The sequence below is a fragment of the Tenrec ecaudatus genome, chromosome 1 (genome assembly GCF_050624435.1).
Source record: "Tenrec ecaudatus isolate mTenEca1 chromosome 1, mTenEca1.hap1, whole genome shotgun sequence".
NCBI lineage: Eukaryota > Metazoa > Chordata > Mammalia > Afrosoricida > Tenrecidae > Tenrec > Tenrec ecaudatus.
In genome coordinates, this window is record NC_134530.1 from 111,776,320 (window position 1) to 111,788,869 (window position 12,550).

General features: G+C 43.2%; 1 pseudogene; it reads right to left on the reverse strand.

Annotated features, from left to right (window-relative positions):
- Positions 1-2,043: 2,043 nt before the first annotated feature.
- LOC142433488 (large ribosomal subunit protein uL15-like) overlaps positions 2,044-12,550 on the reverse strand; it is a 116,510-nt pseudogene continuing 106,003 nt past the window's right edge.

Sequence of the window (12,550 nt, forward strand, 5' to 3'; positions counted from 1 at the left end):
TGATTGGGTCTAAGAATTCAGTGCACTTAGGCTTTGCCTGTTGAGGCCCGACTCCACTGTCCCCTCGTTTTCAAACAGGAGGTAGAATTGTCTTTGGAACATCATGTTTCCTGCTTGGAAAAGGCACTGAGTGCATCATCGCCTGACAGGAAAGTTTCAAGAGTATCAGGAGTTTCCCTGGGAAGACTTGGGCGGGGTGGGGGTGCGGGGGGTGGGGGTGGTGGAGGATGTGCAGCGTCTACAAACTTCATTCCTTTGAGCTATCCCGAGCTTTCCATTGCTGTATATACAATTTTTTCAGAATGGAAACAGTCTAACTAAACTGTAAATACCCGGAGGAAAACCTCCTTCAGAAAGATGTCGCCCGGGCTTGCTGGCTATTTTTGACTTTACCGATGTGTGCTTGTGGAGGAAGGACCATCTGGGATAGCGATATGCTCGTGAATGCTATCGTGTACAGACGTCCGGTCACGCCATTCCCATCCGATATCAGCTCTGTGTGTTAGACGAGTGATGTAACATATTTGCATGCCAAGAAATTTGATTTCGTGACAATTGCTTGCCCTTTAATTTAACAAAAGTACTTCATGCTCCTTTCTTTTATTTCATCAAAATGCCTCGCAATTTTCCATTTCACTTGAATAATTTTCATAATTTTACAACACAATGAAAGGATTATAGCTTAGCACAGGTCAAGCTCCTCTATAGTCTCCTTATTTTTCTTAAGATAGCGATCCACAAAAGGTCAGGGACAACATAATACTTACGGGCCAAGGACACCACAAGGTCACTTTGCCGGATGGGCCATTGTATTCCACTGGAAATTTGCCCTGAGTTTTAGCCAATTGAAAAAATGTAATATAAACTAGTTCACACGTGCCAAGTTGAGTTTGGGCACCCTGGGAATACTGGTTTCTGGGGATCAGTCTGTCTGGGGTGGGATTTAAGGGCTCTGCCTGGCTGGATTTGAATCCTCACTCGCATTGCCACAGAGTCAATGAGTCGATTCTGACTCCCTGTGACCCTGTAGAGGAGGCAGAGTTGGCCCATGGCTTTCTGAGAGACTCGACCTCTTTGCGGAAGTAGAAAGCCTCCTCTTTCTCCTACGGATAGGCGGGTGCTTTCAAACTGCTGACCTTGGGGTTAGCAGCCCACAGTGTAACCACTATGACACCAGACCTTTTTAAAAAGTAGGTTTAGTCCAGGTTCTAGCAATTGGCATGTAGCCTTTCTTGTCTTCGTTTTCAAATTTGTCAAAGGCAGATTTTAGTTGATCCAATTCTTCATTGCTGCATAACAAAGCACCGTAAAATGTAATGGCTTTAAACAATGATGGATCAATTTTCCCTCTGCCTGTTGACTTGGCTCCATTGGGAGGTCCTCAGTAGGACTTAGCATTCTACTGTCAAGAGAGAGCAGCGGGCACCGGCGATGTTTGAAGGCTCCGCTGGCTGGCCCTCCAGCATGGCACTTTCACCTCTAGAGGGTTGGGCAGGAGCTCAGTAGGTCCACTGACAACTGACCCCTCTGTGAGGCTTGCACTTTCTCAGAGCACAGAATCCTCAGAGGAATCTCACTTTTTACAGGGGAAGTCAGTGCTCCAATAGAGCCAGGTGGAAGGTGCCAGTCACTTTAGCCATGTTGTCACTCGTGCTATGCTTCATTGAGCAGGCCCCGAGGCGAGCCTAGATTCAAGGGGGAGGAAGTAGACTCCATCACGAAATTAGAGGGACAGTAGATAATTTGCTGCCATCTTCAACCTATCACAAATGCATCGAGGTTTGTTTTGTTTGTTTTTATAGATATCAAAGCTTATTCGTGGTCACTAGGGTCAGTATGGAGAAAGTGGGGGGTGGAGGGTGGGGTGATGGAAAAACGACATGGATCATGGAGAAGCACGCTTGCAAGCAGATTCCTGTAACTGCTGTCAATGCGGCTTAAACCTGTAAATCATTGAACAGGCAAACGTTTTTGATAGATATACAAGGGGGCTTCAAAAAGTTTGTGGGAAACTTCCAGAATTTTACAAAGTATTTGCAGTCATCACTGGGGCTTTTTCTCGCTGATTTGTCTGCTAGCCTGGCGCAGGGCCTTCCGGGAACCTCGCGGGGCGGAGAGGTGCTTGGTAAAGTTGACGAGGCTGGATTCTGCTTTGTTCTGAATGGCCTCCAGGTCATAGTCCAGCTGCTTGGTCATCCTGGGAGAGCTTAAATCAGGTTGGCCTTTGAGCTGAAGAGGTGCAAGGAGTCTCGGGCAGAAGACACTGCTTGCAGCGCCAGCTACCAGGGGTTCAGGCTGCAGGTTCTTGTCAGGCACCGGGCTCCCTGTGCACAGGCCACATGTCGAGTTTTATGCAAAGTACATCAATTAATTTGTGTAATGTACTTAGACCAGCATGTGATGCATGTAACACATTTCTAAGGGAAGCTAGTATTTTCTAGGCCTTTCCCCAATGGTTACGCATTCGGCTGCTAGCCACAAGGGCACCAATTGGAAACCGCCTGCCGGCTCTGAAGTAGAAAGACAGGGTTTTCTACTCCCATAAAGAATTAGTCTCGGAAACACTTAGGGGCAGTTCTACCTTGTCTTACAGGGTTACTATGAGGCAGAATTGACTTGATAGCAGTGATTTATTGAGAGTTTATCCTAATTTATTTATTTATTTTTTGCATGGCATTTGTTAAGATCCAATCTTATGGATCTATACATACATGTATTGCCTACCTCTTTACCACGTACAAACTTAACAACCATAGGAAATTCATTTTTATTTTGCCCAGGACCTAAAACAGTGTCTGGTACATAATGCATGCACCATAAAATTTGCTGATTGAGTGACTGAATACATAAATAAATGGATGCATTTCTACTAAGTATAGAAGCTGAAGGATATAAACATTTTGGATATTTGGTCGTGAAAGACAGGAGTAAGGTTAGGGTTAAGGGAGGATTGTGAACAGAGAGGTAGCCATTCTGACTTTTTAAATGTATTTAAAATTGGGATCAAAGTCATTTCTTATCTGCAGCAATTTTTCATTAAAACTATCTAAAAAATCTATCTGAGGAAGTGCAACATATAAGGGGGCTTCAAAAAGTTCATGAAAAATATAATTACAAAATAATGGAATTTTCCCATGAACGGCTTCCTCTGCCTCCAGAAGAGTAAGGCGCCATCAACCCAATTAGGAAACTTCATGTTGACACCCACAGCCTTCAAATGTGACAGGTCCGGGGGTACCCTTGGCTTTCTTTGTGACATGAAAATCATTTTTAACTTCTCTAATCACAAAAACAGTAAAGTCAGATAAGAAGGCATTTCTGTGATTGGAGACAGCAAAGGGTAGAAAAACTAGGTGCAATTGATATGAAGTGACAATTTATTAGACTTATGCTTTATATTAAATGGGATGGTTTTTCATTTTTGCTTTTCCAAAACTCATCTTGGTTTTCAGTTATATTAAAAATAATATTAAGTTTAATTTTTAAATACCTCCACACACTTTTTGAGCACGTTGATCAATAAGCTGACTTTTCTACCACCTGCATTTGACTCAAGAATTTAAAAACGAATATGAAATACGTCTCTCCAGAGCCATGTTAAAAATAAATATTTAAATTTATCAAGAGAAATTATGACGGAAATTAAGGGAAGCGAACCTCATGTCCAAAGGAACAACTTCCTAGAATTCATGGGGAATTTCCCCCAGGCCCTGCCCACACATAAAGGATGCTCAAATATAAATGACTTAATCACGTAATTGTTTGTGCTTGTTATTGAGAGGTGACCGAATGGAAAGCACTCAAAACGCTGGGACTTTCTTAAAGGAAACCCCATTTTCTTATTGTTTTTGGAGGGCCCTCAGTGCTTCCAGAGAAATGTCTTGACCAAGATGATCTGGCAAATACAACCAATTTTTCCTCACATCTATATATGATATTTTATGTGCGTGTGTGTAGATAGATAGATAGATAGATAGATAGATGATAGATAGAGCACCCTGGGGGCATAATAGCTACTCTTGGAGCTGCTATCCTCAAGGTCAGCAGTTTAAAAGCACCAGGAGCTGAGAGCAAGAAAGATGGAGTTTCTACCCCTGGAAAAAGTGCCAGTTCCAGAAACTCACAGGAGCAGTTCTTCCCCACACTGTGGGGTTGCTATGGGTGGGCACGGACTCCGTGGCAGTAGGAGTGAGTAGAGGACAGCTATACAATTAAAGACTGGCAAGTTACAGGCACGCGAGTGTATATTGATGAATACTTTGGGGGGTAAGTTGCTCAGGAATTTTGTCCATTCTCTTGTAGAAAAACCACCGAGGAGCCCTGGTGGCAGGATGGATGAAGTGTCAGGCTGTAAAGTTGGTGGTTCAAACCCCCGACCTGCTAAAGGGAAGAAAGAGAGGACGCTCCTGTAAATATTCCTTGGCAGGGAGACAGTACAACAGGGATTCTGTTTTCCCATCAGAAAACAAATAATAGATGCTTAGTAACTATTGGTTTTTTTTTCTTTTATACTGTGCTTTGCTCCTTTTGGGGTCCATTATCATAATGCCAGAATTCTTTAACTAGAAGTTAAAGCCGCATGTGCTGAGATGGCCTGCCTTCTTCTGACCCTTTGTTTGTAAACAAGACTGATAAGGCATACATTGATCATGGATTCGCATGGGGAAAGCACAGCCAGATAAGATAAAACCAGCTAAGCATGCCCATACTTCTATAATTAGTCTCCTCATGATCCATATCTCATACCGATAAGGATGCCAGAGCACGAAGCCCACCTCCCGTGAAAGGCAGGAAGGCTTTTTGCTCCTTGATCAGACTCTGATGGAATCCGATTGTTTGCTGTGTCAGCTCCCTTAGGGTGGCGGTGGGTGTGAGCTGCCTTCAGCTGACCGACTCCTGGCAATCCCTGCTGACGACAGGATTGGACCATTGAGATGCCTCCATGTTTCAGGGACTGATTTTCAGAAGTTAATAGCCAAGCCGTTCTTCCTAATCATAGTCAGGCCCTCTGATACCTGCTCACCATGAAAGCACCATGCCTCCACTGACGTGTTAGAGGCGGTGAGAAGCAAATCGAAGTCTTGTGATGGAAGGCAAAAGATGTCCCTTTCACCCACCACTGCTCCCTCAACCTTCTAAAAACCAAAGCCAAGCGCACTGCTTTCAAGTTCATTCTGGCTCACAGTGAGCCTGGAGGACCAAGCAGAGCTGTTTCGTAAGGCTCCTGAAACAGAAAACCTCTATGAGAGCAAACAGCCACCTTTTTCCCATGGAGAACCGATGGACTCGAACTGCAGGCCCTGCAGTGAACAGCCCAGGGCCTAGCCTGCTGCGCCACCAGGGTTCCCTGCAAGCCTCCTTAGGCAGATGCATGTCTATTGGCATTCATGTCATAGCTCTTTTGCTATAAAGAAGTGCCTACAAGGGTAATCAGCTTGTGTTTTCTTTGTTTTTATTTTATTAATTCTTTCTACACCTTACCTCATCCAGTAAATATCGAGAATCCCAATCCTTTAAAGTCTTGATGCCAAGAATTCACAATTAAAGGTGCTCATAAGCATTCTCCTGTTTTGGTCACTGGTTTTTGTTTTTGTTATTGAGTGGGGGGCGGTTTGTAAATAACTAATGCCTAAAATTTGAATTAGAATTTGTTCAATTCTCCTGCAAAACAAAATCCTTTAGAGGAATTTCATTGACCAGTCTATTATCTAACCTCATGAACAAAAATACCACTGTAGGCTTGCTTTGCAAGATTCATAGCAAGGGTTAAAGACAGATAAGATGGGGCCTCCTCTCCCTTGGAATCACAAATGTATAAACTAGAGAGCTAATTTTCTCCACTGTTTTCACAAAAAGAAAGAAAGCTTTTTATCCCCCTCCCCCAACCCCGCCAACTCACAAGACAAACAGCAACTGGTTTGGTCTCATGAATTTACATATCCTAAATAGTATCGGTATTGAGGCAGATTAGATGAAGAGGCATTGCGTTATCATCCAAGGGGGCAGGGGAGGAAATATCCCCAAAGTCACGTGGTTAGCTGGAGGCAGGGGGTGGGGGGTGGGGGGGGCGGGGCGGGGGGGGGCAGAGATGAAGGGGCTTCCATTGACTTCTTTTGGAACCTGTGCAAGATCCACAAAATCTGTTTTCAGCTCAGTCATTCATCCTGCTGGATGGCTGATGTGTTTTCAATTTAATGATAATTGCCCTCTATTATCACTGATGGAGATGCAAATGATAAATCAAGACAAGACAGCCAGGAAAATATTATGATTGTCCCCTCTGAGGCCACAGCAAACGCCAGCAACACTGCCAACGTCTGCGCACTTAAGCTAGGTTCCTTTGCATGTTCCTGAACACTTCATTTTAGGCAGATGGTTTTCCTAAAGAGGAGGCGCACCAAAGTGATAGAAGTGAAAAATAGCATGTACCACGAATGTAACTTCAGCTTTGATCCAATCATTCCAAACGTGTGCTGCAACCAGAGACGCGCTCTCTGACTCTGCATACAGGTGAGGGGTCGGCCCGGAGTGGGCTGTGAGCCAACAGTTCCCCTGGGGAGGACATTGCCTGCGGACAGCTCCTGCTCTCTCTGCTGGATCCACGGGGGACTCTGGGCTTCTCACGGAGTATACCTGTGGTCAGCACAATAGCTATGAAAAGAATTAGTGTGCTTTTACTTAGGATTCTGGGAACCATCTTCTAATACCAGTGAGAAAGAAAACAGAAGCAAAAAAAAGTCCTTCCAAACTGTTCTTCAGAGAGGTAGGCTGGAATCTATTGTTTCAGGAATTTGGCAAGCTGTTTTTCCCCCCATAAGCCACTATTACAAATGAATGCATTCAAATTAAAAATGAAATATCTTAAAACCACAGAAAGCAGCACAAAAACACGTCCCTTCCTAATTCTCTTAGCACGTTGCATTTCTCTCCAGGTTCAAGGGCATGGTCACCGACTTGGCGGGCATGTTGAACAGCATGAGGATGGGCTGCGGAGCTTGCCCGCCAGACTGCGTTCAAGTGCTTCACCTTGGTCACTTGACGTGGGCGGCGAGATGGACACCAGGGAAATCAGTAATGCTACAAAGCCGCGCTTTGTGCTCAGAATTGGCTGTCAGTTTGCATTGCACCTCCGGGCAGTAAGATTACTTGGTGAAAGAAAAAAACTTTGGAGCTGTGATGACTGGGCCTCCTCTTGGCTCAGTCACTTGGTGGCTGTGTGAGCTTGGACGTCAATGTTTGAGTCATGTTTTCCCTTGTTTCTCTCTGCCCACGTTTTTCAATCTCCTTGATCCCCTCACGTGGCTTCTGCCTAAATAACAAACGAACAGATCAACCCTTTGCCCTCAAGTGAGTTCCACTCTCGGGACCTCCGTTCTTGGAGAAATGCACTTGACTGAATTTCAAGACTGGCATTTTAGATGCGGCTCCTTGTGAGGTTCCTCTCGGTAGGTTCCCGCCATCAATCTTTTAGTTCGTGGCCAAGAGCTTAATGTATTCTGTCACCCGGGAACTCCAGGTAAATGTAGAGTAGATCCTGCCTTTCTCTGTCCCACAGGACAGGACTCATCTCATCGCCTGTCTTAAAACGAGGCTGCCGGGGTCTGGCAACTACGGACGCTCATTATGCAGGGGCCTCCGAAGCAGCTGCACCAAGGGAGCCAGACAACCGTGAATGGGACACCAAAAAGTGAAAAATAAAAACCTACTATTGTCATTTGGGCTGAGGACCCTTAAATCTCTTCTTGTCCCGCTTTGCCCTTCCGAACCTTACCCGGTATCTGGTTCTCGCCTCAAATGTCAGCTTTTTAAGGTAGAGTTTCACGGCTGGCAACCACCAGACCGCGCATGTCAGCACCCGTCTCACAAATCCCACACTTTTCCTTCATCCAAAAAAGAAGAGGCATTTGTATATGGACTCATTAACCCTTCTTTTTCTGGCTTTTTCTTGTATGTTGCTATCACAACGAAAGCCATCCCTTCCCTATCTCCTTAGACTTTCACTTTGCTCTACTGGACGGCCCCTCCTCCTGGTCACTTAACTTTCATCTGCCGGGTTCCTGTTTTATGAGGAGCGCATGCATACCACCTAGGAAGCATTAGAACATAGTGATTATCGAAGATAAGCAAGCGGCCATCTAGCCAGGAAGCAACAAAACTCATATGGAAGAAGCACACCAGCTTATGTGGTCACAGTGTGTCGATAGGATCAGGTATTAGGCATCAAAAGACCCCAAACAAACAATCAGACCCATTCGAATAAGGGGAACCAGAGTGGAGACCCAAAGCCCATCTGTAGACAATTGGACAACCCCCCACAGAGCGTCACAGGGAAAGGATGAGCCAGCCAGAGTGCAGTATAGCACCAATGAAACATATAACATTCCTCTAATTCCTTTAATACTCCCCACCCCAGTATCATGACCCCCAGTTCAATCTTACAAATACAGCTAGACCAGAGCATGTACACCATACAGAAAAGAACTGTGGACACACAGAACTCAGGACAGAAAATAATGATAATTTATCAAGGGCTCATGAGGGTGGGGGAAGGAGGGAGAAAAAGAGGATGACAAGGGCTCAAATAGAAAGTAAATGTTTAGAAAATGATGATGGCATCAGATGTACAAATATGCTTGATACAATTGATGTATGGGTTGTTATAATAGAGCGCCCAATCAAATGATCCTTTTTTTTTAAAGAAATCAATCAATCAATCAAACAAAAATAAAATATTCATAGGGGAAAAAAAGAACATAGCGATTAAGGACAAGCTCTCTGGGGCTAATTCATCTAGGTTTAAATCTTTTTTCTGCAACTTATGAGTTGTATGCCTGTAGTCACACCTCTGTGCCTCCATTTTCTGGTTTAAAAAGTGGTTAATAGTCCACCCTACTTCCTACGATTATTGTGAAAATTAAGCAAATTAACGTCTGTGGTGTGCTTAGAGCAGTAGCAGCCACACAGGAATCAGAACTTAACTATTTGGAATTGGTATTCCTAGTTGCTGTTATTAACCCTCTCTGGGCTGCCCTTTAATTGTATCATTTCTAAGAGTGGCCACTCTTGGCTTTGAGGATTGTAGGTAACTTCACATTTCAACTGCTTCATTTGAAGGGGTTCCAAAAAGGCCACGGAAAATCGAGTTCAAGATATCATGGAAATTTCCCATGAGCATTTTGAAATCCCCTCACATATTAAAAGGACACTCCATTCTCTGGTTTTAGTTTCTCCCCTAATTTATAATTTTATAATTCCAGTTATTTCTTAGCATTTCCTTGAGATTTTTTTGACACTTCACACACAATGTACCACCCCTGAATTCATCATGATCCCATCAAACTCATTCTTTCTTTTGACACTAGATTTCTGTGAATAGCAGCCCGATTTCCCAGTGAAGCTCCAGATTTCTAGTTTATCCGTCTCTTCCCTCTCGTTCGCTGCTCCTCTCAGCGGTTGCCAATTCCTATTGATTGCCTCTGAAATACCTCTTGCATCTTTTTCTTCGTTTTAATTCCCACTGCTGCTACCTCGTCTCAGTCCTCATTAATCTCTTTCTTGTCTGGGCTGTATCAGGAGCCGGCTATCTGACCCTCGCAGCTTGAGCAGCAGCTTATACCTAAGAAGAAGCATGCTGTAGAGTTAGACACTCTTACACCACATGTTTGTTCTTTCTGTCGCTCGCTCGCTGTCTTTCTCTTTATTAATTGTGTGATGTCTTGTGCTTGTCTTCTGCCCTGACCGGGACCTTGTCCAAATAGTTTATCTCTTTATCCTTCACACCTAACAGTATTTTATGCTAAAAATATTTGTTGGATTAATTATCGAATGAATCAGGTGTCTCTCCTTGTTCTGCTCTACAGTACATACAGTTCATCTACCTAAATTGGATTCCCGGTGAATTCACTCACCTACTCAAGCACCATCAGTGCCTATTGATTGCTTTCTGTCTAATTAATGTCTCTTTCCTGGAATAGGACGGTCTGAGGGCCCAGACGTATTTGTCTGAAAGTCCCTTTCCACTCAGGATAGTCTAGGGAAATGCCGGGATCAGGCCTTTTGCAGTTGTTGTTTTAATTAGGGAAATTATGTTAGCTGTGATTTCAAAAGCTTACTTCAGCTAAGAGGAAGAACAATAGAGAAAGCAGAATAGCTAATCTGTCGCTATCAGTTAGACGGAATCTTAAAATAGAGAGGCGCAGGAACTCCACACAGGACACTGGCAGCCTTCACCAAGCTCTGCCTGACTCCAGCACAGCGGAGAGCCCTTACCCCCTCCCCCCAAGGAGGGAATCCTAGGGAAGCAAGCCGCTGCTTGTCTCTCCCAGCGCAGTGCGTGCCTGGGAGGTTGGCTGCAAGATGCCTAACCACTGATCCACCAGTTCTCCTTATGAGGATGCTAGTTAAGGAAAAATAAACCCACATGTTAAATAAAGACATATACATGTTTATTATATATGTGTATTCACACTATTTTTAAGGGATGTGGATTTTTCACATTTTTAAAAATAAGGTTTTTTTTCTTCTTCTTCTTTTAGATCTGAAAGCCAAAATAAAGCCATACTGGAACTTTATTCTATTTTATTTAAACCTATTTTTGTCCCTTCTTCTCACAGGAGACATCCTAAGATTCGGGCACTGTTTCTCAGTGCTTGCTTCTTTCAGTTCTGCACTTCTAGGGTGGTTTCTTTTCTGCATATAAACACAAATATATATGGTCTTCATTGCAGTTTGATGACTAAGCCACTGCTTTTTAAAAAATCCTTTTATTGGGGGCTCATACAACACTTACCACAATCCACACATCCATTGTGGCAAGCATAGTTGTACATTTGTTTCCCTCATCATTCCCCAAACATTTGCTTTCTACTTGAGCCCTTGATATCACTTCCTCATTTTTCCCTCCCTCCCCGTGCCCCTCTCCCTCATGAACCCTCGATAATTTATAAAGTATTATTACTATTTTGTCATATCTTACTCTGTCCGACATCTCCCTTCACCCACTTTTCTGTTGTCCGTCCCCCTGGGAGGAGGTTATAAGTAGATCCTTGTAATCCTTTCCACCCCACCCACCCTCCACCCTCCGCCCTCCTGGTATCCCCTAAACCACTGCTTTTATATTACTGAGATTCCTTTTTTCCCTGGAAATTTGTAGATTTCCCACTTAAATTATAGTTTATGAAGCCTCTCTCCTCGTAGTGTGTAAGGTCCTGACTTGGTATGAAGGAGCTTCTTAAAGTTCATAGGAAACTTACAGTGTCTGTAATTCAATGTCAGATGAACGTTTGGAAGCCGCCGTCATATTTTTAACCCTGATTCCATTAAGAGATGAGAAAGAAGAGTTGTCCTAGTATCTGACTAGTTTAGTTAAATGCTATTATTTGAACCTACAGATTTTTCTGGGCGGGGAGGGGGGTGCGGCGGCCGGCTGGAGTCATTTCAAAATGTGAGGAAACTATAAAGAACAAACATATTCGCAAGAGTTTTGACTCAACACCTGTACTAAGGGTAGACGGTGTTCAGAGGGTACTAGCAAGTCTCATTTGATAAACCAGGCATTCTCATACTTTGGTAAAATAGCTTGTTTTGTAAATTTGATTTACACTCGAGTTTAGGCTGCCCTCATTAGACTTATCAATAATAAAGTTCTGTATCTAAAAGACACACATATATTAATTCTATTTCTGTAACACTTAAATTACCCTTTGACAGACTGCTCATTGAACCTTTTCCTATGTTACAAAACTCTCCCCAAAATATTGAAATTTTCTTAAAGCCTGTAATTTTAAATACAAAGAATGATTTAAAAGCCTGGCTACCAAGTTAAAAGCTATACTGATTACTGCAAATATTAATAATTACTATGAATTACTTTTGCCCATTTGAAGGTGGAAGTGCTCCTCAATGTTAATTCACTCTAACAAAGATGAGCTTTTTTATTACAAATGAAAATATGCCACTCCCACAAAATTACACAAAGGTCCATCAGTTGTTGTAAATGTTAATCTTTTGTCTATTAGTTATCCTCTGAATGGAGAAATTGGCCAAAGAACAAAAGCCTTGTATGCGTTTTTCCACTAGCATTTTCAGCTATCGCCTAAAAGTATAGTACCAACACGGGTGATTTTATTCCACCAACGGCAGCGTGAAGCTAGATGAGTCTGGCTACGAACTTTTCGCGGTTCACAGAACCTTGGTGGCTATGCTGAACCTTCACCATATAATTTGGCACCAGGGAACACAAGACTTAGGATCACCCCAAGGACTGCCATTTTGATACTGTTTTACCAAGAACTGTGTCCTACTCATAGGCTTACATGTACAGCTCTTGTAGAGGAAAGCTCAGCCAGCCCTCATCTAACATCTTAAGGCCAAATTGATGCAACCTTGCTCAGCAATTTCATCAGAGCTTAAACATTCATAAAATACTTCATTACCCTACTTCATTTCATGTGACATTTATAGTACATTGAAAATTGAAAAGAAATGTTTTCCAAAAGTTTACTCATTTAGAGGCCAAAGTGAACTAGACAGTAGTAATTAGGTAAGGGTG